The following is a 27,228-nucleotide window of genomic DNA, read 5'->3' as shown; positions in this document are numbered from 1 at the left end:
CAACACTCCATTGAGAATAGAACAATTCTCTTTGTGGTTCACCACTTATACTGGATGTTGCTTGTTGGTAACCATCAGCTATTTATATGAAATAATGTCCAATTCCTGCTTGCCTGCATGATTACTACTACATCCTGCCATCTTGGGGAGACACTCAAAACTACAGTTTAGGTAAAGTAAGACAGGAAAGTTACCAGTAAGAGGAGAACATTAGAGATACCCCATACAATGGATTGCCACAGCTAGTAGAAAGTCCACTATTCTAAACTCTGGCAGTCATTAGCTACTTGCATGGTTAGAAAACTATTAAGTTCAATTGGGTTCCCAGTGGGGGAATTGGGCATGCCGGGTAGTGTGAGGGCGATCCAAAGACCTTGTTATGAGGTCCTTAAGTCATGGAAGGGGGAAAGTTTATCCAAAGGTTATTCTTCAGAAGTTATTTATTTTTTATTTTCTGTTTTTATTATTTATTTGAGAAAATGATTCAATAGGAATATTGTTTATTAGTCACAAGAGGACCCACAGAAGTATTGTATTTAGAATCACCATAATTATATGTCTATTGTCCAGTGACACAGTTACCGTGAACGCACAGGGGTGACTATAACCTTTCTAGGGCTCAAGGAAGATTTTCAGGCTCAATTCATTGTTCAAGCCAGCCGGAGAGTATTGAGCTTGAAGATCCAGGATTTTTCTTTACGGAGGAGAACAGTGTCGAAGTCTCCTCTCCGGTCGCTCAGATCAAGGGAGTAAAAGCCTTCACTTTTAGCCCTTGTGTTTTCCCCTGATGGTACTGCAAGAAGTGCAAAGCCACCGGGGTATCTTACCTGAGTCTTATACTTTTCAGATGTTCATTGAATTGAACCCTGAGCTGTCGTTTAGTCTTACCTATGTACAGTTTTTTGCAGGGACATTCCAAGACACAGAGGACCCTGGTTGTAGCACAATTAATGAATGACTTGATTTCATACTCATGTTTTGCTCCAGAGTCCCTAAATACCTTGGAATGATCTACGTACTTACAGGTACCACAGTGGCCACACGGAAACATGCCCTTGATTTTGGGCATGTCTGTGAGCCAATTTCTGCTTTGTGGGTGTTCAAATTCGGATTGGACGAGTATATCGTCCAGGTTCCTAGCCCGCTTTGGGTCTATCACCGACAATCTTCCTCAGGCAATCAGAACGGGTCAGAATATGCCAATGACTTGAGAGTATAGAGTTGACTCAATGCCAGTGTGTACCATAAAGGGGTAATTATTCTCACCGGTGCATCAGTTTCTACTTGAATTTTTTCCCGGGGCTGAAGCAGGTCAATTCTCGACCTCTTTCCTGCAATTTTTTTAGCCCTTCTAAGTACACGGTGGGAGTATCCCCTTTCTCTGAACCTCCGGTATAATTGTTTAGATTCGCATCTATAGTCATCCTCGGTGGAACAGTTCCTCCGAATCCTGAGGAACTGTCCCACCGGGATTAACCCTATCAGGGATCTAAGAAGGTGGCTATCCCCCTGAAGTAGTGTGTTGGCCGCTGTTACTTTTCTAAAGGTTTTGGTGGTTAGGCATCCATTTGAGAGCCTAATGGACAGGTCAAGGAACGATATCTCACGTGGATCGGCCACAAACGTCAAGCGTATATTGCGGGTATTGTTGGCTAGCTCGTCCATAAAGACTTTCAGTTCCGATCTAGAACCTGCCTTTTGATGACGAAATTAAAGCCACATTTGATATACAATCAGCTGGACCTGAGCCCCCGGCGCAAGACGATATCAGACCACTATTTAAAGAGCATAAAAAATTGATTATTAAATCATTGAATCAGAAGTGGAACATTCTCTCACTCGAGTCATATCAATAGGGGGATAATCCCCCTGTGCTCTCAGAGAACGAGTTGAGCCTGTGGCTCACTTACAGACTGAAAAGTTTTTGGAAAAGTGGAAAAAACAATGCATAGACCATGGAATTAAGGTCAAGAAACTTATAGTTGAGGAGGAGAAAGAGCAATTAGGTACTTTACAGCAACAGATTCTAGAAAGTAGTGCCAAACTAGAGCCCCTGAAAGAGAGTGTGGACTTTAACAAATTTAATGAGATCCTTAAAAAGGAAATAGACAACATGCAAAAAAATCTAAAAACTACTAAACAAATTAAATTCGAGAAATCTTGATGACTGGGCCAGAGGCAAGATCTTCAACCTAACCACCGGGAGTGGTAGGAGTCGCTCTCATCACCAAAGACATTCTGCACGCTCAGGAAGCGAGTCAGATGGGCAGAACTCAGGCAGTGAAGATGAAACACATCACACAGTGACTTTTTTAGAAAAAGATCTCCTGGAAGTGGAGGGTACCCCTCCACCCAATAGTATATTAAAGGAAGTCAAACCAGGAACAGGAAGAGGAAGGAATCAAGGAAAGGGAAAGAAGTACAAGGGGAGAACCAGAGATCAGAACGTACGACCACGAGGAGTCAACGACTTCCCCGCTAGTGGTCTCTGCGTCAGCACGCATAATGACTAGGGATCTAAAAGTCATTTATCTCTCTAGTTTTAAATTGAAACAAGACACATAGACCTATTGAGTATAGGCTTATCCTTCTCTCCCTCTATAGGCATGGATCACTTTGAGGTCTATAAGTATCTGTGCCTATTTTTGAGGAGGGTCTACTTCAAACTACTGTATGCTGACAAACCAGCTCCAGTTAATATAAAGACTAGTGGTACAAACTATGATGATACTGAGGCCCTAGATCAGCTGATGTCATTGCTGGAGGAGGGCGCACCCTCCTCTGATGATGAGGAGACAAGTGAAACAATAAACTGGAGGAGAAATGCGGGTCTGAAAATCCGGTCAACTAGTATGCCACAGTTTAGAAAAAACAAGTGGCTGGGTGTCTTCTTGGACATTGTACAGGAGGACCTCGAAACAACTGACTGAAAAAATCTTACTGGGGACAATTTGTCAAGTGATGAGCGAAAGGCCCTTAGAGAGTTACAGAATGCTGACGAAATTGTTATCAAGCAGAGTGATAAAGGGAGCAATGTAGTCCTTCTTTCAGCTGATATGTATGAAAGAAAGGTACGCCACCTTCTTTCAGATGAACATACCTATGCCAAACTTGACTACAACCCCTTCAACTCTCTCGTTGACCTCATTAATGATAAATTACGATGGGCATTTGAAGCAGACCTTGTTACTAAAAAAGAAAGGGACTACCTAATGGTCACTGATTTTAATCTACCAACATTTTATATAATCCCCAAAATCCATAAAAATAGGGATAGTCCCCCGGGAAGGCCAATCGTGTCAGCTATAAGAGGCCCCCTCGAAAGGGTGGGCAAGTACATAGACTCTCTTATTAAAGATCTAGTACAAACACTTCCCTCCTATGTACACAATACGGGCGATGTACTCAACAAGATAGCCGACGTGACCTTCCCGGAGGACTCCCTTCTTGTGGGTATAGATGTGGAGAGTCTATATACGTCTATCCCACACGAATGGGGTATTTCTGCTGTTTACCATTTCCTTGAACAGCAATTCCCACAAATGGATTCCCAAAATGAGTTCATTATTGAGCTTCTGGAATTGGCGCTTAAACACAATTTTTTCCAACTCTCAGGGTGTAACTTCCAACAGTTGTGAGGAACGTCCATGGGAGCGCCATGGGCACCCGCCTATGCCTGCCTTCACCTGGGTTGGTGGGAGGAGGAGGTTGTTTATGCCTCGATGTACATTGGCCACGCTAGGCCCTGGCTAAGGTACATCGACGATGTACTGATGGTTTGGGCAGGTTCTAGATCGGAACTGACAGTCTTTATGGACGAGCTAGCCAACAATACCCGCAATATACGTCTGACCTTTGAGGCCAATCCACATGAGATATTGTTCCTTGACCTGTCCATTAGGCTCTCAAATGGATGCCTAACCACCAAAACCTTTAGAAAAGTAACAGCGGCCAACACACTACTTGAGGCGGATAGCCACCACCCTAGATCCCTGATAAAGGGAATAGCGGTGGGAAAAATCCTCAAGGTTCGGAGGAACTGTTACATCGAGGATGACTATAGATGCAAATCTAAACAATTATACCGGAGGTTCAGAGAAAGGGGATGCTCCCACCGTGTACTTAGAAGGGCTAAAAAAATTGCAGGAAAGAGGTCCAGAATTGACCTGCTTCAGCCCCAGGAAAAAATTCAAGTACAAACTGATGCACCGGTGAGAATAATTACTCCTTATGGTACACACTGGCATCAAGTCAACTCTATACTCTCAAGTCATTGGCATATTCTGACCCATTCTGACTGCCTGAGGAAGATTGTCGGTGATAGACCCTTGATGGTAGCAAAGTGGGCTAGGAACATGGACGATATACTCGTCCAATCCGAATTTAAACACCCACAAAGCAGAAATTGGCTCACAGACATGCCCAAAATCAAGGGCATGTTTCCGTGTGGCCACTGTGGTACCTGTAAGTACGTAGATCATACCAAGGTATTTAGGGACTCTGGAGCAAAACATGAAAAAAATTAATCAAGTCATTAATTGTGCTACAACCAGGGTCTTCTATGCCTTGGAATGGCCCTGCAAAAAACTGTACATAGGTAAGACTAAACGACAGCTCAGGGTTAGATTCAATGAACATCTTAGAGGTATAAGACTCAGGGCAGATACCCTGGTGGCTTTGCACTTCTTGCAGTACCATCAGGGGAAAACACAAGGGCTAAAAGTGAAGGGCCTTTACTCCCTTGATCTGAGCGACCTGAGAGGAGACTTCGACACTGTTCTCCTCCGTAAAGAAAAATCCTGCAGCTTCAAGCTCAATACTCTCCAGACGGCTGGCTTGAACAATGAATTGAGCCTGAAAATCTTCCTTGAGCCCTAGAAAGGTTATAGTCACCCCTGTGCGTTCATGGTAACTGTGTCACTGGACAATAGACATATAATTATGGTGATTCTAAATACAATACTTCTGTAGGTCCTCTTGTGACTAGTAAACAATACTCCTATTGAATAATTTTCTCAAGTAAATAATAAAAACAGAAAATAAAAAATAAATGACTTCAGAAGAATAACCTTTGGATAAACTGTCCCCCTTCCACGACTTAAGGACCTCATAACAAGGTCTTTGGACCATAGGTCTCACCCTCACATCACCCGGTATGTCCAATTCCCCCACTGGGAACCCAATTGAACTTAATAGTTTTCTAACCATGCAAGTAACTAATGACTGCCAAAGTTTAGAACTTTCTACTAGCTGTGGCAATCCATTGTATGGGGTATCTCTTTATGTTCTCCTCTTACTGGTAACTTACCTGTCTTTCTTTAACTAAACTGTAGTTTTGAATGTCTCCACAAGATGGCAGGATGTAGTAGTAATCATGCAGGCAAGCAGTGATTGGACATTATCCCATATAAATAGATGATGGTTACCAACAAAGTCCAGATGAAGTGCACGGCTAAGTGCACGAAACGCCTCGACATAGCTGACGCCAGCTCACCCCCTGAACTCCTCTTTGGCTCCTAGTCCAGGAATGTAAGATGTCCCCTTACTGTTGAACACTCTGGGACTTAGCGGAGATTTACTTCCGCATTCTCTATTGGGCCAACTCGGCCACCGTAGCTCTGCATTCCAGCCGCTGTTCTGGAAGCCGTTTGGAAACTTCCTCGCAATCACCCGTGAGGCCTCACAGCCACTACAGCAACATACTGCAGACGCCGAGAAGCGGTGGATTAGAGGAAATTTATCTCACTCCTGGGCCAGACAGCCATTTCTACTAAATACCAAACGGACGAATAAAAGCAAAAAGGCACCACAATATGTATATAGATACTAAATAGAACCGCTCACACACCTGACAAGTAAGCGTGTAGAACAGAATAGGCAAGTACAAGTGAAAATAAAAATAACAAATCTTCTCTACATCACTGGTAAAGTGCACCAATGCCACAGATTCCGAACAGCAATCTAAAATAACACCCAGTGTATATATTAGGTGCATCAAGTGAAAAAATATATGACAATCCTAGTCTAATGATATAATGACATAAAAAAACGTGAAACATAAAAATTTCTGAATAAATCCACTGTTCTCCTGGAGTGTAAAAGGTGAAATTCAAAAAACAAAGTCCAACAAGTGATAAACACTAATATGAATAAGTTCCCATATATAAGTTCATGAATTAAATCTGTGTGCAAAAAAAAAAAAATGTGCAAAAACAACTTTCGATCGATGTCAAATTCCTCCAATCACATATATAATATCCGTGGTGTGCCACACGATTCCCCCAGCCTCCCACCTCAGATGGAGACCCCGCATTCTCTATTGGGCCAACTCGCCCACCGTAGCTCTGCGTTCCAGCCGCTGTTCCGGAAGCCGTTTAGAAACTTCCTCGCAATCACCTGAGAGGCCTCACGGCCACTACAGCGCCATACTGCAGACGCCGAGAAGCGGTGGATTAGAGGAAATTTATCTCACTCCCGGGCCAGACAGCCACTTCTACTAAATACCAAATGGACGAATAAAAGCAAAGCGGCACCAGTGTTATCTCCCGTAACTCACGGTTAGAGAAACTCTCCAATGAAGTAATTTCGCGACCAGTACTGAATGATAAAAGGAGGGGTAAGCGCCCGTATAGGGTGAACTCTATCTGCTCTTACTGCGATAACTCATGGACGTGCTATTAACTGTGTAGTTTGCCTAATCTCTCAAGTGCTTCCTCCAGCTTACTGCATTGTTAAACACAGCTGTGTAGATGAATTTTGCCTTTTTCATTGAGTGTCTTTGCAATACTTACTGTTCTATTATATACAGCTTCAACAACTGTTTCTGACTGTCTGTTTTAGTTCAATCTGATTTTATTGAAAAAGAAAGCATACAAGAAAAAGTACTTCACATATACATCATTAGTAGTAGTAGTGTTGATAACAATAGATCCAGTGTATTCGCAGTATACATATTGTAGTACGTTATGTGTGCAGATCACAAGGAAAAAACATCGTTTTAATTAGCATAATGAGATATAACAAGGATAACCAAAGAGCCCTCACCATATACGGGAGGGGATTACAAGTAAACTTCGTGTGTTTTTACAATCAACTTATTCCAGGAACCTGTTATGTTGTATAGGATTAGCTTGTGCGGGTCGTATTCTGCATCTGGATTTTAAGGAATACATTGATATGAAAAGGAGAAGGATTAGGGGGAAAGTAGAAAAGCAGAAAGGTTAGGAACAGGAGTCGCTCCAGTATGGTCATGGGGCGGTACCGTCCAGGTTGCCCTCTGCCCAGGGGATGAAGTCCGATGAGTATCGGAACATGGACCACGAAGTCCACGTAAGAGAGAACTGGTTGTCTTTATTAGATTCCTCTGCTAACAGGCGTTCAAGGTCCCTGATGCGGTCCACCTCAATAGCCCACTCCCCCAGGGAAGGTACAGTTCTTGACTTCCAATATCTTGGGATCACCATTCTAGCAGCAGCCAAGAAATGGCGTAATACATCTTTTTTAATGGATTTGAGCGTGCCCGGGAGCATGGACAAGAGAGCTATCTCGGGTGAAGGAGAGAGAGCCGTTGCCATCAGCCTGCAGTATAGTAGGAAGATCTGTTGCCAGAATTTTTGTATGGGCGGGCATTCCCACCAAATGTGGAGCATGGTGCCCCTGGAGTTTAAACATCGCCAACAAGTATCTGGGTTTGTCAAGTTGAAGTGATGTATTGTCGAAGGGCATCTATACCACCTCGTCACCAGTTTAAACCCCTTTTCTTGAGTTTTAGTGGCTAGGGAGAGCTTGTGTGTTAGAATAAAGCATTTTTGCCAGTCAATGGGGGAGATGGAGTGTTGGAGATCTTTTTCCCAAGCCTTCGTGTAGGGTGGGAGATCAGGGTGAAGAGCATTCAACAAAAGGGAATAAAGCTGTGATACCACGTGTGTTGGAGGATCGTTTTGGAGGAGCATATCCTCGAATCCTGTGGGTTCAGCTAGAATATCTTGTATTGAATGGAAGGTTTGGATATAGGAAGTCAGTTGTTGTTTCTGAAGCCATTGCATAGGGTATCTAGAAAGCGATTCGGGGGGAGTATCTGGCATTAGAGTGGGGTCTGTATGGAGAACCTGAGAAAGCCTCCTATGGTCTTCTTTCCGCCAAGGTCCAAAGCTTGTCACATGCATAGCCGGTGGGAAGGCTGGAGTCCCAAATAGGGGGGTCATAGGTCCCGAAGGATTGGATATGTTACCTCCAGAGTTTAGGTGATCCCAAATTTGGATCGTTTGGCGGGTGAGGTCACAGAGGGGGAGTGAACCCCTACGAATTGCGGGTGTGGTCCATGGAAGAGCTGAGAGATCAATGGAGTTCATATGGCTTTCCAAGTGAACCCAGAGCTTAGTCGTATGGTTATGGAACCAGTCCAATATGCGAGTAAATATTGCTGCCTTATGATACAATGAAGCGTCCGGGGCTCCAGCTCCCCCTCTCGCTTTCGGAAGAGATAACGTTTTGTATCTAATTCTAGGACGGGCTGAATTCCAAATAAATTTAGAGAACAGCTGGTGCAATTTCCGAAAATAGGAGTTAGGTATGTATATAGGGATTGTCTGAAATAGGTACAAAAACCGGGGAAGGACATCCATTTTCAAGGTGTTCACCCTACCAAGCCAGGAGAGTCGTTTAAATGTGTAGTTAGACAGATCGGCCTGAGTTCTGAGAAGTAAGGGGGTAAAATTCTTGGAAAAGAGTTGGGATACATCCTCCGGTATCTGAATACCGAGGTATCTGATGGAGGTGGATCCTGTTTTAAAGGAAAAGGCAGTAGAAAGCCTGCGTAGGTCCGACTTTGGCAGAGAAATATTGAGAATTTCCGATTTATTATAGTTTACCTTAAAGTTACTGACTTCCCCGAATCTCTGGAACTCCTGCATCACCGAGGTTAAAGACAAGTGTGGACGTGTCACAAATAGAAGAAGGTCATCTGCAAACAGAGCAAGTTTAGTTTGAGTGGGTCCGACTGTTATTCCGTGCACAGAGGGATTGTTTCGCAAAGCAATGGCTAAATGTTCCATGGTAAGAACATACAGGAGGGGAGATAGGGGGCATCCCTGTCGTGTCCCGTTAGAGATAGAGAATGCCGACGACAAAGAACCATTCAGTCTTATCCTAGCGGATGGAGAAGAGTATAGGGACATTATCCTTGAGATCATGTGGGCTCCCAGTCCTATTTGTTGTAGAGATAACCGAAGGAATTGCCAATCTACTCGGTCGAATGCCTTCTCTGCATCGACTGTTAAGAGGCATAAAGGAATATCATGGGTTCAGGCATAGTTGGATAAAAGAAGGGTTTTCAGGGTGTTATCCCTTGCTTCTCGGCCACTCACAAATCCTACTTGATCCAAGTGGATCAAACTGGGCATCAATGGTTGTAACCTGTTGGCTAATATTTTAGCGAAAATCTTCAAATCCACCCCGATCAAGGATATTGGCCTATAATTTGTACATAAAGTCGGGTCCTTCTCTGGTTTTGGAATAAGGGAAATATGAGCCTCAAGTGTTTGTGGGGGAAACACTGAGCCCTCTGATACAGAATTGAATACTTTAGTGAGGAAGGGAATAAGGAGGGGAGCAAATAATTTATAAAACTTTGGGGTAAAGCCGTCCGGCCCTGGGCTCTTGCCAGTTGGTGTACTTGCAATGGCTTTCGCAACTTCATCTGTTGTTATAGGTGTTTCAAGTTCGGTAATGATGTCCTCATCCAAAGTGGGGAGCGCAGTTTCCCTGATATAAGAGGACTTGTGCTCCTCTGTAGTAGGGGGGGAGCCTGACGATTGGGCCACAGGTATGTTGTATAGGGATTGATAAAAATCCCTGAATGTCTGCGCAATCTTAGAAGGTGAGGAGATTAATTCTCCATGCGGTCCTTGAAAATGGGGGATGAAGGTAGAGGATTTTTTTGGGTGCAGGGAGCGGGCCAGTGACCTGCCACACTTGTCTTGGAATTTATACTGATGGAAAGCAAGTTTGTCCGCAAATGTACGTGCAGATGTCTCATATAGTCCTCTGAGATGTAATCGGGCTTTGGAAACCTCAGTAAGCGTTTCGGTTGTTGGGGAACGCTTATGGTCAGTTTCCAGGTTTCGGAGCTTCTGGATTGCATCCACTATAGCGGCTGAGCGTTCCCTTTTCAGATGAGATCCTAATTGAATGAAGGTTCCACGTAATACTGCTTTCAGTGCCTCCCATTGGATGGGGAGCGACGTGGTATCTTGTGCGTGGTCCCCAAAAAGTTAGAGATTGTTTCCGAGATACGTGTAATACAGTCCGAGTTAGCTAGCAATGAGTCATTCAAGCGCCATGTCCACTCCTTGATAGGTGAGGAGGGGAGCGAGAATGTCAAGTATATAGGGGAGTGGTCTGACCAGATCATAGAATCTATTTCACACTCAGGAGACCAGTCTAGGCAACTGTGGTCACTCAATATATAGTCTATGCGACTATAGGTCTGGTGTACCTGAGAAAAATGTGTGTAGTTACGAGTCTTGGGGTATAATACCCTCCAAACGTCTACAAGGCGTAAGTCATATAGTACGTGTTTCAGGGCCCTCAATTTGGGGAATGAGATACGTGACCTTGAAGTGGAGGAATCTAATGTTGGCTCCAGGGGAGTATTAAAATCTCCACCGAGGATGAGTTTGCCCTCCATGAATTCAGATAAGATCTTCAGATACCGCAGAGCCGATGGAACTTGGTTAACATTTGGCAAATATATATTAGCTATCGTAAATTTAACTCCCCACAGCAAAAATTTCACAAAGACGTACCTTCCCTGAGGGTCGGAGAGATGATCGAGCAATTCAACGGGGAGGCTTTTGTGAAAAGCTACAGATACTCCCTTAGTTTTCTGGGATGGATTAGTACTATGGATCCATCTGTTAAAATATCTGTTAGAGCAAGGGGTGGAGGCTGATTGAAAGTGCGTCTCTTGCAAGAGGAGTACATTAACTTGGCATTTATGCATTTGATATAGTATTTGTCCCCGTTTAGAGGCAAAATTGAGTCCATTTACATTGTATGAACATAATTTTAGTCGAGGGTGAGACAACACTGTATAGACCATGGTGGAGCGAAGAAATAGAAAAGAATTTGAAAGTCTAGAAAAAGAGGGGGAGGCGGTTGGGGAAGATACGGAAAAGAGAAGGTAGTTGCAAAAGGGGAAGAGGAATGGAGAATGGCTAGAGGACACCTGGGAAAGGTGTCTCAAAAGAAAATCTAATGTGTTCGCAACAGCAAAACACTCCGTGAAATATCACGTGCTAGGCACAAATCGTGCCAAACCTATTTGGGGAAGGAGGTCGGATTAGAGAGGTCTGAGTTGTGATCCCGACAACATAGCAGGCATATATAACGTATATGTGTCACACCCGTCTATCATAGTATATTGAATACTTAAAATTTTAGGATATAGAAGAACATGGCATATATCTAATCAGTGTTTGAAAAAACATTTTAAACACCCATAATCAGTCAGCTATCATCACAAGCAAAAGTATGTATAACAAACATTTAAATGATGTAACATTGAGGAATTCAACTAGTTCTATGGTGTAGGATAAGTTAGGCCCTGGACTGAGAGGAGACTAAGAAGCCCATAACAGGTAATAAGGTATCTTCTGGAAGACTCCCAGTCAGTCAGCGGGTTCCCAGGCCCAAAGAACTAGAAAGGCACATTGGTTACAGGTATCACCCCAGAGACTTAGAGGTGGGCTCCACTCGGGCCAGGCCGCATCCCGAATAAAAGAATCATAGGGTTCTGGAAAATTGGATAACAGAGCAAGGTCTCTTAAGGAAACGATGCTCATAGCATTCAATTTGGTCGTGGTATGGTCCATGTGTGGATAAGTGTACATTTAAAGCTAGGGACGTCTGGTGTCGAGTGGAGCTCCCACGCAGCCATAAAAAGCAGTAACATTACCACCGTCTAATCTACACCCTTCTTTAAATGTAACTGTAACTGTCCCATTAAGGGCAACAGAGCACCCCCCCACCTCCTGAGCTTAGTAGACTTCTATACTATCCCTGTAAATGGAGTGGTATAGTTAGTATGAGTTCATAGGAGGGTACAGAGAAAACACAGTATCATTGCAAACCTGGACCAGTCCCTTAATGAAACTGTGGAGTGAAAGGTGTAGATCCATTGTAAAACATTGAGCAGGTAGAACAAGTAACAGTGTTGACTCACGTGGGGAGCCAAATCAGTCTTCCGGGGATGTTGGACGTCTTGCTCTAGGACCAAAAGAAGCAGATCTAGATCTTGAGCGTCTGCGACGTTGTGGGAGAGGGCCCTGTAGTTGTTGACGATCTTCTGGAGGGTCTAGCCAGTTCGGGATGCTGATAGGGTCTTGTGCAAGGAAGGTGAAGAAGGCAGGAAGTTGTTCAGGGTCCGACAGAACAAACTTACAGTTGTCGTCTCGGGTTACCTTGATACTGAATGGATGGCCCCAGGTGTAGGAAGCCCCTGCTTGACGTATCAAATCCAAAAGTGGGCGGACCACCCGTCTCATGTATAAGGTGTTGCGGGAGAGGTCCGGATAGAGGTGTACTGTAGATCCATCGAATTCTACAGGACCTAAGCGCCAGGTCTTACGCATAATCTCTTCCTTGAGGGTATAGTAATGGACCCGGCATAGGACATCGTGGGGGCGGTCGCTGCGGTCTCCCCCCATGCCTCCCACTCTATGCACTCTGTCCAGTTCAATAGGGGATGTAACTTCCCTGCCCAGGACCTGGTTGAGGATAGAAACGACAGTGGGTTTTAGATCAGTACCTGAGGTTGCTTCCGGCACTCCCTGTATCCTAATGTTGTTCCTGCGGCTCCTGTTTTCGCTGTCCTCTATGCGGAGTTGGTGTTGCCGCAAGCGGGATAAATGTGAGGTGGTTGCAGATTCGAGGGCCACAATACGAGCCGTATGGTCATCTTGGGTAGTAGCCAGAACGGATACAGCATTCTCTGTTGCTGAAACCCGATGCTGGAGGGCTTGTAGTTCTACATGGAGGGAGGCTTCCATCTTGGACGCCCAGGATTCAAAGTCCGCCCTAAAGGCAGAAAGAAGGGCTGTAGTCGCAGAGCCGGCTGATCCGCCCGAGGCCGGAGGAAATAGCTCCGCGGGGCCATCTTCGGAGGGGATGTCAAGGGGCATAGCGGCCATTGAAGGGGCCGAGGGCTCACCCATAGCATCCTTGTACTTTGAGGAGTCCATGTGAGCCAGAGAAGGAGGTTTAGATTTGCCTGGGGTGCGACTGGCCGCCAGCTTGTCCTTTCCCGTGCGGGAGTCGAGCGATGATGTACGTAGTAGGTAGCGCTGGATTGTACCTTGCTGCAGCTCAGCGGAGTCAGAGGAGTGAGAGCTTGAGGATGACATAGAGATTCCGGGTGTAGGTAATTTGCAACACAGCCTGATAATGTCGGGAGAGCACAGAGCTCAGTGGCCCATTTCTTCAGCCATCCATCGTCAGCCAGGAAACATGGTATCTACTATGGGGGATAGGACGGTCGCTACCTGCGACTCTGGAGCCAGGACTGCGTTCCCTGCTAGTTTTTGCACCACAGTATGAGATGGAAACGTGTTGCAGAACTATGGCGAGGTAGCAAACTGTCAGCCAAGGAGTATTTATTCTGAGAAAAGGGTTACAAGTGGCAGCTGGGTCCTCTGGGCAGTTCTTGTGACAGTGTAGATACACAGTGATCCAGGAGCAAAGGGGTTAAGGAACAAGTGCATACACTGCAGCAGGGTGAAGCAAAATGGCCGCTCCACGTGGCCCCAGGGTTAGTGTTATAATCCACCCCACGAGTGGGGGTAAATATTAGTTTAGTCCCTTTCTGAGGTCACAGTCTGCTATATCAGGGCACCCTGGTGTTTAGATTGGCCCTGGATTGAGCACAGGAGAGATGGGGAAGCTACTGAGGTGTAGTAAGATGGCCGCCACTTACTGTGTGTGATGGTAGTCCTACAGGCTGGCATGCAGGAGTGGCACAGGGGAGAATGCAGGCTTCGGTCAGTAGGCTGGGCTGCTCTGGTGTCTGTGTGGAGGTAGATCCAGGTGCGGAGTAGCCAGGAAGGCCTGGATGTGTAGGCCGGGTGCACCAATATGGCCGCCGCCGCGGCCTGTAGTTAAAACGGCCGGAACACGGGACCGCCGTGTCAGCGGTCCCAGGCTAAGCCGTCCTGGTGTTCGTGTAGGGGGAGAGCTAGGTGGTGTGCGGCCAGGAAGATCCGGATGCGGCCTGTGCGGGCCGGGTGTACCAATATGGCCGCCGCTCCCCTTGTGAAGGCCGAAGCCGCGGCCTGTAGTAGATTCAGCCGGCTCTCGGGAGCGGCGTGTCAGCGGTCGTAGGTGACACCTCAGTGTGCAGGGAGACCCCCGGTTTAGTGAACGTGGCGAGGCGGTCCTGCTAGGGGGAAAAGGATGGAGTTATTCCCCAAAATGGCAGGAGCTCTCACTGGGCACGTCTGTTCAGGTCTCCAGCCGGCCACGCACCCCTCTGGCTGTCTGTTTTAAAGCCCAAACTCTCTTGCGGAAGCAAGAAAATGGAATCAATCGGCAACCTGAATAATGTTTGCTGGCTGTGAGAGTATATATCTAACATCGTTTACAATATGCTCAGCCCTTCCTTCTCTGAGCTGGCTGCTCAGCTGTTGGCTAATTGCCAGCTCCTATCTCTCTCCACAGTTACCCAGCTGTTGCTGATTCTACTCATTAGTCCTGCCTACTTAAAGTTGTCCAGCTCACTTGATCTCTGCCTCCATCTTTGTCATCATCACAGAGACTTTCTCCTGCGTTCCCAATGAAGACTTGCTCGGCTGACGTTCCTTCTGGCTCCTGATCCTGCTTGCTGTACTACTACGTTTATCTCTGGCTCTCTGACATTTGCTTGGCTGACTACCCGATCCAGTTACTGAACTCTGGCTTGTTTTGACTACGCTTACTCTGTTTACCTTATTATTATTATTAAACAAGTGTGATTTAACTTTACTTCTGTCTCAGTCTGATTCATGGTTCCTGATAGTAGGCGAAGGCCAGGAATTCAGAAGATACAGTCAATCCACTTGTTGGTAATATTTTTTCCAGATTGGATGAGCAAGATCACCGCATGGATCAGTTTGCCATAGCGTTACAAACGCTCCTGAGTTGCAGGGCTCACCTGGAAACTCCCACTGTGGCTGCTCCGGTACAACCTGAGTTGCAGGCCGTCCCTGCTGCTGCGCCAGTCTCTGTGCAGGCATCCGCCTCAAGTATTACCTCTATAAGAGGTATTTCTGGTGCTGCTCCACTTCACCAGCGATTTGGGGGCGATCCAGTTCAATGCAGAGGGTTTCTCAACCAGGTTGAGATTTACGTTGAGATGCTGCCCCAGGCGTTTCCAACAGACAGAAGCAAAATAGGTTTCCTGATATCTTTGCTTTCTGAGAGGGCCTTGGCCCGGGCAAACCCTCTATGGGAGACGCAAAAACCTGTTGTCATGAGTTACCCTGACTTTGTGGCCTCCTTTAAAATGGTATTTGACGCTTCTGCACGCTCCGCTTCTGGTGCCAAGTGCCTCATGTCTATCAGAGTACGAGAACTGCTGCCGACTACGCCATTGAATTCCGTACTCTGGCGGCAGAGGTTGCTTGGAACAATGAGGCCCTAGTGGCTGCTTTTTCTCATGGGAGCTCGGATTCCATCAAGGATGAGATAACAGCCCAAGATATACCCACTGAGCTGGAGAGGTTGATCACGTTTGCCATCCTCATTGGCTCCAGACTCAGAGAAAGACTCTTAAGGAGCGCTTGCGGAAGCCTCCTGTACGTTTTCCTCCGAGCTTTGCAGTCCCACCCGTACCTCCCTCACCCTCCATGCCTCCTGGTACCGAGTCGGTACGTGAAGATGAACCCATGCTCTTGGGCTTCATGTGTCTCTCTGCGGATGAGAGAGCCTTTAGGAGGAGGGAGAGATTGTGCCTTGATTGTGGCCAGGCAGGTCACTTTTTGAAGTCTTGTCCTACCCGTCCAGGGAACACCCGAACCTTGAGGTCCTGTCATGGACAGACCTTAGGTGGCGTGGTTTCGTCCCCAGTTATCCAGAAGGATAAGCCTCTGGTTTCGGCCACCCTTTCTTGGTCTGAGTCGTCCATCGAGATACAGGCTCTGGGGCTGCAGGCCTGTTCATTGACGCTGCCTTTGAATCACAGCACACGATTCCGCTGCAGCTGTGTGACACTCCACTTGCCATTGAGGCTCTTGACGGGAGACCTCTACAGCCTGCCCATGTGACTCATGAGATGGTTCCATTGACCATGGCCGTAGGGGCTCTTCACCATGAGATAATCCAATTCCAAGTTATTTCCTCACCTAGGTTTCCGCTGGTTATTGGTTATCCTTGGTTACAGAGGCACAACCCCTCTTTTGATTGGCTCCGTGCTGAGGTTCTCTCCTGGTCACCACAATGCAGTGAGAAATGCTTCCAGAAGGTAGCAAAGGTCCTGTGCATCTCTTCACTTTCCTCCCTGCCGGAGGAGTACCGCGATTTTAGCGATGTCTTTGACAAAGGTCAAGCTGGTAGTTTGCCTCCACACCGGCCTTATGATTGTGCAATTAACCTTCAACCTGGTGCCATACCCCCTCGTGACCGGGTTTACTCTTTGTCGGTCTTGGAGAATAAGACCATGGAGGAGTATGTTGCAGACGCACTTTCTTGAGGTTTCATCTGCAAATCGTCGTCCCCTACTGGTGCTGGTTTCTTTTGTGAAGATGAGTGGTGAACTGAGACCTTGTATTGATTATAGGGGTCTCAATCGTTTTACGATTAAGAATGCCTACCCGATTCCCTTGATTTCAGAGTTATTTGACCTCCTCAAGGGAGCAACGGTTTTCACAAAGCTTGATTTGAGTGGGGCATACAATCTCATGCGGATTAAGGAGGGCGACGAGGGGAAAACTGCTTTTAATACCAGTACAGGCCATTATGAGTAACTCGTAATGCCTTTTGGCCTTTGTAACGCCCCGGCAGTTTTCCAGGAATTTATTAACTATGTCCTCCGAGATTTGGTGCAGTTATGTGTGGTGGTTTATCTCGATGATATCCTCATGTTTTCCAAGTCCCTGGAGAGCCACCACACAGATGTCTGTCGTGTGCTTCAGAAATGAAGAGAAAACCATCTCGATTGTAAACTGGAGAAGTGCGAGTTCCATCGTGAACAGGTTAAATTCTTGGGCTATGTCATTTCCACTGCTGGTTTTTTGATGGACCCAGAGAAACTTTTGGCAGTCCTACAGTGGCCCCCGACCCGTGGGTTTACGTCCTCTGCAGTATTTCCTGGGCTTTGCCAACTATTATCGGAAGTTTATTCATAACTTCTCATCTCTGGTCAAGCCCCTGACTGATATGACCAGAAAGGACGGTAACCCACAGAGTTGGTCTCCGGAGTCCATTAAGGCCTTTGAGAGTCTCAAGGCTGCCTTTGTTTCTGCTCCTGTGTTGGCACATCCTGATCCTACGTTGCCTTTTATCCTAGAAGTTGATGCTTCTGAGACTGAAGTTGGTGCCCTTCTGTCAAAACGTCCTAACTCAGAGCGCTATGCATCCGTGTGGCTACTTTTCCAAGAAATTGTTACCTGCAGAGTGCAATTAGGAGATTGGTGACAGAGAGCTGTTGGCGTCATTTTAGCCCTGACAGAATGGAGACATCTCCTTGAAGGTACCACTGTGCCGGTTCTCATTCTTACTGACCATAAGAACCTCACATTCTTGTCTGAGGCTAAGCGCCTCTCTCCCAGAAGGGCGCGATGGGCTCTTTTCTTGTTGAGTTTTAATTATATGGTCTCATTCTTACTCGGTACTAACAATGTAAGGGCTGACGCCTTGTCACAACAATTTTCCTCCACTTCCAAGTTGGAGTCAGTTCTGGTTCCTGTGATTTCTCCTGATCGTATCCTGGCTACGGTTCGCACCAGTCTTACTTCTCCTTTGGGTGACAAAATTCTTGCTGCTCAGGTCCATGCTCCTCCTGAGAAACCTTGTGACCGCTGCTTTTTCTCCGTACTGCCTTGCTCAAGACTTACCATTCTCCCAAGGCAGCTGGCCACCCTGGGAAGAATCAACTTGTTTGGGCCATTTCCCAACAATTCTGGTGGCCTAGTCTACGTGCTGATATAACTGCCTTCGTAGCGGCCTGTTCCGTGTGTGCTCAGAGTAAGACTCCACGACACCTTCTAGTGGGCCTCCTACAACCCATACCCAATGAAGAGAGGCCCTGGACCCACCTGTCTATGGATTTCATTGTGGAGTTACCCAACTCCCAATGCAACACTGTTATCCTTATGGTGGTTGACCAGTTCTCAAAGATGTGTCATTGTATTCCACTTAAGAAGCTGCCCACTTCTAAGGAACTGGCTTCCATTTTTGCTCGGGAGATCTTTCGCTTACATGGACTACCCAAGGTGATTGTCTCGGACAGAGGTAGTCAGTTTGTCTCCCGGTTCTGGCGAGCCTTTTGTGCACAGTTGGGAATTCAGTTTGCTTTCTCCTCTGCGTATCACCCGCAGTTTAATGGGGCCGCAGAACGAGCCAATCAGTCCTTGGAGCAATTCTTACGCTGCTATATTTCTGACCATAACAACTGGTCAGACCTATTACCATGGGCGGAGTTTGCTCACAAAAGTGCCTTGAATTCTGCTTCCCAATTGTCCCCGTTTATGGCAAATTATGGCTTCCAGCCTTCCATGTTGTCTGACTCGTTTGTTCCGCAGAGTATTCCTGCGTTAGAGGAGCATCTCCGTGGTCTTTGTTCCACTTGGGCACAAGTTCAGGAGGCTTTGCAACATGCTAACGATAGGTACAGACTCCATGCTGATCGCAGATGCCTGCCTGCACCTTCCTACCAGGTTGGGGACAGAGTCTGGCTGTCGTCCCGCAACCTCAGACTTCGTGTTCTTTCTTTGAAGTTCGCACCTTGTTTTATTGGGCCTTTCCATATCCTTCGCAGGATTAACCCAGTGGCTTACGCCTTGGACCTTCCTCCTAGTATGCGCATCTCAAATGTGTTTCATGTCTCCTTATTGAAACCTTTGGTCTGGAATCGCTTTACCACCTCGGTGCCACGTCCTCACCCTATACAGGTAGAGAACCATGAGGAGTATGAAGTACAATCCATTGTTGACTCCCATAGGTTCCATGGGCGCATACAGTACCTGGTGCATTGGAAGGGGTACGGTCCGGAGGAACGCTTTTGTGTCTCATCCTCAGACGTACATGCCTCTGTCCGCCTCCATGATTTCCATAGATGTTTTCCCCTCAAGCCCGGTGGTCCTCTGAGGGGGAGGGGTCGTTGAGGAGGGGGTACTGTCAGGGCTGGGCTTAGCCCTTCTTTCTCTGAGCTGGCCACTCAGCTATCGGCTAATTGCCAGCTCTCATCTCTCTCCACAATTACCCAGCTGTTGTTGATTCTGCTCATCAGTCCTGCCTAGTTAAAGTCGTCCAGCTCACTTGATCTCTGCCTTTGCCAACATCACAGAGACTTTCTCCTGCGTTTCTGTTGAAGACTTGCTCGGCTGACATTCCTTCTGGCTCCTGATCCTTGCTGTACTACTACGTTTATCTCTGGCTCTCTGACATTTGCTTGGCTGACTACCCAATCTGGTTACTGAACTCTGGCTTGTTTTGACTACGCTTACTCTGTTTACCTTATTATTATTAAACAAGTGTGATTTAACTTTACTTCTGTCTCGGTCTGATTCATGGTTCCTGATAGTTATGTGGAAGTAAGAAAATGGAATGAAGTAAGAATGTGAGGTTCTTATGGTCAGTCAAAATGAGGACCAGCACGGTGGTACCTTTCGAGGAGATGCTTCCATTCTTTAAGAGCTATAATGATAGCTAACAATCATAGCTCTTTCCCCAATCTCATAATTGCACTCTGCAGGAGAAAATTTCTTAGAAAAGTAGCCACAAGGATGCATAGCGCTCTCAGAGGTGGGCCATTGAGACAGAAGGGCGTCTACTCCAGTCTCAGATGCATCAACCTCAAGAATGAAGGGTAACGTAGGATCGGGATATGCTAACACAGAAGCTGAAACAAAGGCAGCCTTGAGAGACTCAAAGGCTTTAATGGATTCCAGAGACCAATTCTTTCACACAATAGAAGTGCTTTGTCAAAACCACAGCTGTGGTTTTGACAAATCACTTTTATACAGGAAGTCCCCGAGTTACGAACACAATAGGGACTGTAGGTTTGTTCGTAAGTCGAAGTTGTACGTAAGTTGCAACATTGCATTTGTACGTGTAACTTCTGGTCTGAACACTGGATTCGTAAGTGTAACGTCCGCCTGTGCATGGATGTGGGATGTTCCGGGCGCTTGTTATGTTATCTGGGGCTCTTCTGGCCATGCAGTACTGCAGTATGGGATGTGTCCGGAGGTATCCAGGACCAGCGTGGAGCACAAGCGGCTGGCATTTGAGGCCGTTCGTAAGTAGTAATGGTTCGTAACTCGGGTGTTCGTAACTCGGAGACTGCCGGTAGTGTGAAACGCGTCAACCTACCTGCATTTCCCCTGTCTGTACCCATCCAGTGCTTTTATTATTTATGCTTCAATAAAGACTTTATACTTTACTTTCTGTGTGCTGCCGATCCGAAGATTCTATGTTCCATATGGGGATATCGTTGAGTTAAACCACCACACATTGCTGCAACATATCTCGAAGAACATCGTTGATGAATTCCTGAATAACTGCAGGAGTGTTGCAAAGACCAAATGGCATTATGAGGTATTCGTAATGTCCTGTCCTGGTATTAGAAGAAAGCCTTGCAGGACTTAAATGTCATTTTTGCATGTGTCCGCTGTAATATTTTGTTCTGTTTGTATGGTCTTATGGCTGCACCATCTTTAATGCATCGTTTAGGGTGTGCCCCCCAAATCTTTGTATGTCTTTGTCTGTCCTGGTATTAAAACGCAGTTTAAACGTCACCCTCCTTGATTCCCAATAGTTTGTATGCCCCTCTCAGATCAAGCTTTGTGAAAACCATTGCTCCCTTGAGGCGGTCAAATAATTCCGTAATCAACTGAATCGGATAAGCATTCTTAATCTTGAAGCGATGGTGACCCCTATAATAGTTACATAGTTAGTCAGGTTGAAAAAAAGACACATGTCCATCCAGTTCAACCATAAAAATATAAATAAATAAAATAAGAAATATCGTACAATCCAATATACCCAATTCTATACCCACAGTTGATCCAGAGGAAGGCAAAAAACCCCAGCAGAGCATGCTCCAATTTGCTACAGTAGGGGAAAAAATTTCTTCCTGATCCCCCAAGAAGCAATCGGATTTTCCCTGGATCAGCTTTACCTATAAATGTTAGTACCCAGTTATATTATGTACATTTAGTAAAGTATCCAGGCCTTTCTTAAAGCAATCTACTGAGCTAGCCAGAACCACCTCTGGAGGGAGTCTATTCCACATTTTCACAGCTCTGTGAAGAAACCTTTTCGTATTTGGACATGAAATCTCTACCTCTAGACATAAAGAGTGTCCCAGTGTCCTCTGTGTTGACCGTAAAGTGAATAACTCAACACCAAGTTCACTATATGGACCCCTTATATATTTGAACATTTTGATCATATCCCCCCTTATTCTCCTCTTCTCAAGAGTGAATAAATTCAGTTCCTCTAATCTTTCCTCATAGCTGAGTTCCTCCATGCCTCTCATCAGTTTGGTTGCCCTTCTCTGCACTTTCTCCAGTTCCCCGATATCCTTTTTGAGAACTGGTGCCCAAAACTGAACTGCATATTCCAGATGAGGTCTTACTAATGATTTGAACAGGGGCAAAATTATATCTTTCTCTCTAGAGTCCATACCTCTCTTAATACAAGAAAGGACTTTGCTCGCTTTGGAAACCGCAGATTGGCATTGCATGCTATTATTGAGCTTATGATCTACTAAAACCCCCAGATCCTTCTCCACTACGGATTCCCCCAGTTGTACTCCCCCTAGCATGTATGATGCATGCATATTCATTCTTAGCCCCCAAGTGCAGAACTTTACATTTATCAACATTAAACCTCATCTGCCACATAGTCGCCCAATTAGACAGTGCATTGAGGTCGGCTTGTAAATTGGAGACATCCTGTAAGGACGTTATTCCACTGCATAGCTTGGTGTCATCTGCAAAGACAGAAATGTTACTTTTGATCCCAGACCCAATATCATTTATAAAGATATTAAAAAGTAAGGGTCCCAACACTGAACCTTACGGTACACCACTGATAACCTTAGATCATTCAGAGTAAGAATCATTAATCACTAGACATGTGCATTCGTTTTCGTTCGAATGCATTTTCGTCCGAATTTCAGGTATTTTCGTTATCGTTTTAACAAACGATAACCAAGGTGCAGGATCCGAAAAACGAAAGATCCGAAATAAACAAATGCTTTATTTTCGTTGCTACAACAGTTCGATATAGATAGGAGATTCGACATGATGATGACAATAACAATCTGTGTCCATCAAACCTGTGGTCGAATGTGCCTAACCTTAACTCTATTAGTCCAAGATTATTCTACATAGAGAGAAAAGATTCGACGTAGGGGAGAAAAGATTCGACGTAGGGGAGAAAAGATTCGACGTAGGGGAGAAAAGATTCGACGTAGGGGAGAAAAGATTCGACGTAGGGGAGAAAAGATTCGACGTAGGGGAGAAAAGATAAATAAAAATAATGATGATGATGAATGTTATTGGCTGATTGTAACCAAAGAGGAGGAGCAGTAAAATAGCTAGAACTAAGTACACACGTACTTTGGCTTATGGTGTCGAAAGTTCTTAGAAGATTCGACGGGCAGGTAAACTATAAGGTGTTGTACAGTTTAGCTGCTCCGTCGAATCTTCTTTGAACATTCGACAGACACCATAAGCCTTCAATGACAGATTCGACCTTAATTTGGATTTTCGGACGAATGCAATTTTTAACGAAAAACGAAATAAATAAAAATGAATTTCGGGAGTAACTAAATAAATGTATTTTTCAGACGAAAACGAAATGTGCACATGTCTATTAATCACTATTCTCTCAATTCTGTCTTTTAGCCAGTTTTCTATCCATTTACAAACTGGTATTTCCAAGCCTATTTACCTTGATATTTACCTTACACATGAGCCGTGTGTGCGGAACTGAATCAAACGCTTTGATAATCTATACAAGGTCTCAGTTCACTACTCTTCTTCATAAAGAAGAAGCCAGCACCAGCAGGAGACGAGGCTTTGTGGATGAACCCCCGAGAAAGTGCGTTGGCAACATACTCCTCCATGGCTTTATCCTCCGAGACAGACAAAGGGTAAACCCAGCCACGAGGGGGTATGGCACAGGTTGAAGGTCAATTGTGCAATCATATGACTGGTGTGGAGGCAAACTACTTGGAATTGGATTATCTCATGAGCCTCTATGGCCATGGTCAACAGAGCAGTCTCATGAGTCACATGGGCAGGCTGTAGAGGTCTCCCATCAATAGCCTCAATGGCAAGTGGAGTGGCACGAAGCTGCCGCAGAATCGAGTGCTTAGTCACAAAGGCACTATCTATGAACAGGCCTGCAGACCCAGAGTTGATTAGAGCCTGTGTATCAATGGACGACTCAGACCAAGAGAGGGTAACCAGAACTAAAGGTTTAACTGGGGACATAACAATGCCACCTAAGGTCTGTCCCCTACAGGACCTCAGGTCGGGATGGGTAGGACAAGACTTCAAAAGGTGACCTGCCTGGCCACAGTAAAGGCACAATCTCCCCCTCCTCCTAAAGGCCCTCTCATCCACAGAAAGACGTGTGAAGCCCAACTGCATGGGTTCTAGTTCACTGGCGGACTCGGTACCAGGAGGCATGGGAGGTGAGGGAGGCAATGGTGGGACTGCAAAGCTCGGAGCCAAATGTACAGGAGGCTTCCGCAAGCAGGACTTAAAGGAAGGTCTCTCTTGGAGTCTGGGGTCAATGCGAATGGCAAACTTGATCAACTTCTCCAGATCCGTATGTACGTCTCGGGTTGCCATCTCATTTTTGATACTAGAGAGACCATGAGAAAAAGCAGCCAAGAGGGCCTCATTGTTCCAAGTGACCTCTGCTGCCAGGGTACGGAATTCAACGGCGTAATTGGTAACAGTTCTCGTACTCGGTCTGGTGGAGATGAGGCTCTTGACAGCAGAAGTGGAGCATGCAGTCAAATACCCTTTTAAAGGAAGCCACAAACTCAGGGTAACTCAGGACAATGGGTTTTTGCATCTCCAATAGAGGGTTTGCCCAGGCCCAGGCTCTATCAGAAAGCAAAGAAATAATAAAGCCTACTATGCTTCTGTCCGTGGGGGGCCTGGGGCAGCATCTCAAAGTATATCCCAACGTGGTTGAGAAACCCTCTGCACTGAACTGAATTGCCTCTTAATCACTGGGGAAGTGGAGCGGAACAGACATACCTTACATTTCGGATAATGGATTGAACAGTGCTCCAGGAGATGTTCAAAGCTTGAGATACTTTTTTTAAAACCTGACCCTGCTTTAAACCTCCTACACAACTTTATCCCTGACCTGTCTGGTGTGTTCCTTGGCTTTCATGATGCTGTTTGTTCACTAAGGTTTTCTAACAAACCACTGATGGTGTCACAGAACTGCTGTATTTATTCTGAGATTAAATTACACAGAGGGGGACTATTTATTTATTAGGGGACTTCTGGAGGCAATTGGTTCCACTAGATTTTAGTTAGGGGTATTGGAGTAAAGGGGGCTGAATACAAATACACGCCACACTTTTCAGATATTTATTTGTAAAAAAGGTTGAAAACCATTTATCATTTTCCTTCCTCTTCACAATTATGTGCGACTTTGTGTTGGTCTATCACATAAAATCACAATAAAATACTTTTACATTTTTGGTTCTAACATGACAAAATGTGGAAAATGTAAAGGGGTATGAATATTTTTTCAAGGCAGTGTAAATTCTGTATAATAATAACTTTAATCATGAAAAATTGATTTCAAATTAAGTTTGCGGGCAAATAGTTGTAAATCCTTAATCACAAAGTAGTCCAAGTCACTTGATAGACAGAAATTCAAACCCAATTTAAGAACAGATAACTCTGCTTCGGAAAATTGGGTTGAAGTTAGATTAATTATGTCAAAAGTAGATTGTGGATCAGGTTTAGGTTGTGATAAATCAGCATTTAATTGTGTACTATCCATATTTGTGTTATAGTCATGTTGATCTTGTATAGCTACATAGGATGAACCACATAATTATTCAGGTTCCCTAAAAAAAAAAAATCAATTTTGTGCTGAGATTTAGTGTTGCCAATGCGTTTTTTGGGGAGTGGTGTGTGTGGTATGCCTGTGTTTGAAATGTTCTGCTGTAGTGAAGAAACACAAAATATATCCACTTCATCTTATTACAGAGTTCATCACAAATGCAACACGGACTTGCAAAACATAATGAATCCCAGACAACTTCCAGATCAGGTGGTGGTAAATCATGAGGTGAACATAATAATTCCCTGGACACACAGTTACCACCCTCACAAGCGCAAGTTTCCTCCTTCCTCAGATGCTGGGGAACGATTTTTTACTTAGGATGACACTGGTAATGGTTCTGAGATAAATTGTGTTCCTTCACTACAGCAGAACATTTCAAACACAGGCATACCACACACCCCACTCCCCAAAGAACGCATTGGCAACACTAAATCTCAACATAAAATGGCCCCTTTAGGGAATCTGGATGCTTATGTGGTTCGCCCCATGTAGCTATACAAGATCAACAGGACAATAATAATAATAATAATAATATGGATAGTGCACAATTGAATGCTGATTTATCACAACCTAAACCTGATCCACAATTTACTTTTGACATAATTAATCTAACTCCAACCCAGCTTTCTGAAGCAGAGATATTAATTTGGGTTTGAATTTCTGTCCATCAAGTAACTTGGATTACTTTGACGTGATTAAGGATTTACAACTATTAGCCCACAAAGTTCATTTTAAATCAATTGTCCATGATCAAAGTTGCAAAGAGATGGCCAATGGAGATCTATCATCCAACTGGTGTGCTTATTCAAGAGCAGCGTTTCAAGCCCTTAAAACCCTCACATTATTGGAAGGGGAAGTATAAGATGAGCCACAAGATCTATTCCAGGATATGAATAACATAGATAATGGTGTTCCCCCCATTCAAATGGTGGTTAGCCCCCAGGAATACAAAAAGAAATCCTGTAAATGTCCAAGCACTACTAACCCTAGGGTTAAACTGCTTGTTAACCTGGTTACGAAGAAAAAATAAAGGATAGCCCCCCAGATCAGGAAAATGAAATTTACACTGATCCAGCAACATGATTTATATGCCCTGAAAACATGTGAAGGGATTATTAAATCCTCTGATAAGGGGGGAACATCGTCTCCATGTCAGATACCCAATATACCCAGATGGGTTACAGAATTCTTAAAAATTGGTACAAAAAGATATCAATATTAGATGTCTCAGCCTTTCAGAATGAATTTTAAACAATTATTGATCTAGCGTCGGTTAAACAATTGATTTCTAGAAAGCCATGTGATTACTTAAAAGTAACAGATGCTGTAACCCCAACATTTTATGCACGTCCAAAGACTCACAAATGTATCAATGATCCACCTGGGAGACCGATCAAATCAGGCATTGGATCACTCACTTATCAAGCCAGCAAAATTATAGATGACTACCTATGAGCACACGTGGACTTGTTGCCGTTATATTTGAAAGGCGCCATTCACCTATTGATGATTCTTCATAATCTTTATGTAACCAATGAGACAATTTTGGCTTCAATAGATGTGGAGGCTCTTTATTTGAGCATTCCGCGCAAAATATTACTGACCATTATTTCCTCATTCCTGCATGAGATTAGCATGAGTTGTGAGGAATGTAATACCTTCATATTGGATATCATCCAATTTGTTTTTAACATACAATGTGTTCCTTATCAATGGCTCCCACTACCTCCAGGTACAGGTTGTGGCGATGGGGACTATGTGTGCCCCATCGTAGGCAAACCTGTACCAGGGGGGTTGGAGCGATATTTATTTGCCTATAACAATATGATAGAATAACTAAACCATATTACATTATGGCGAAGGTATATAGCCAACATACTGATATTGTGGATTGGTATGAGTGAACTGCTAGTTAAGTTTGTAGAT

At 45.0% G+C, this 27,228-nt stretch overlaps 1 protein-coding gene across 2 annotated transcripts in view; it reads right to left on the bottom strand.

Moving 5' to 3' along the window:
- The window catches only part of TMEM132A (transmembrane protein 132A), a 617,882-nt gene that overhangs the window by 49,151 nt on the left and 541,503 nt on the right, over positions 1-27,228 (bottom strand). The gene's annotated exons all lie outside the window — the stretch shown is intronic.

This window comes from Aquarana catesbeiana, linkage group LG08 (genome assembly GCF_042186555.1).
Source record: "Aquarana catesbeiana isolate 2022-GZ linkage group LG08, ASM4218655v1, whole genome shotgun sequence".
Lineage (NCBI taxonomy): Eukaryota > Metazoa > Chordata > Amphibia > Anura > Ranidae > Aquarana > Aquarana catesbeiana.
The sequence above is the reverse complement of the archived record's forward strand: the minus strand, read 5'-3'. Positions and strand labels throughout refer to the sequence as shown.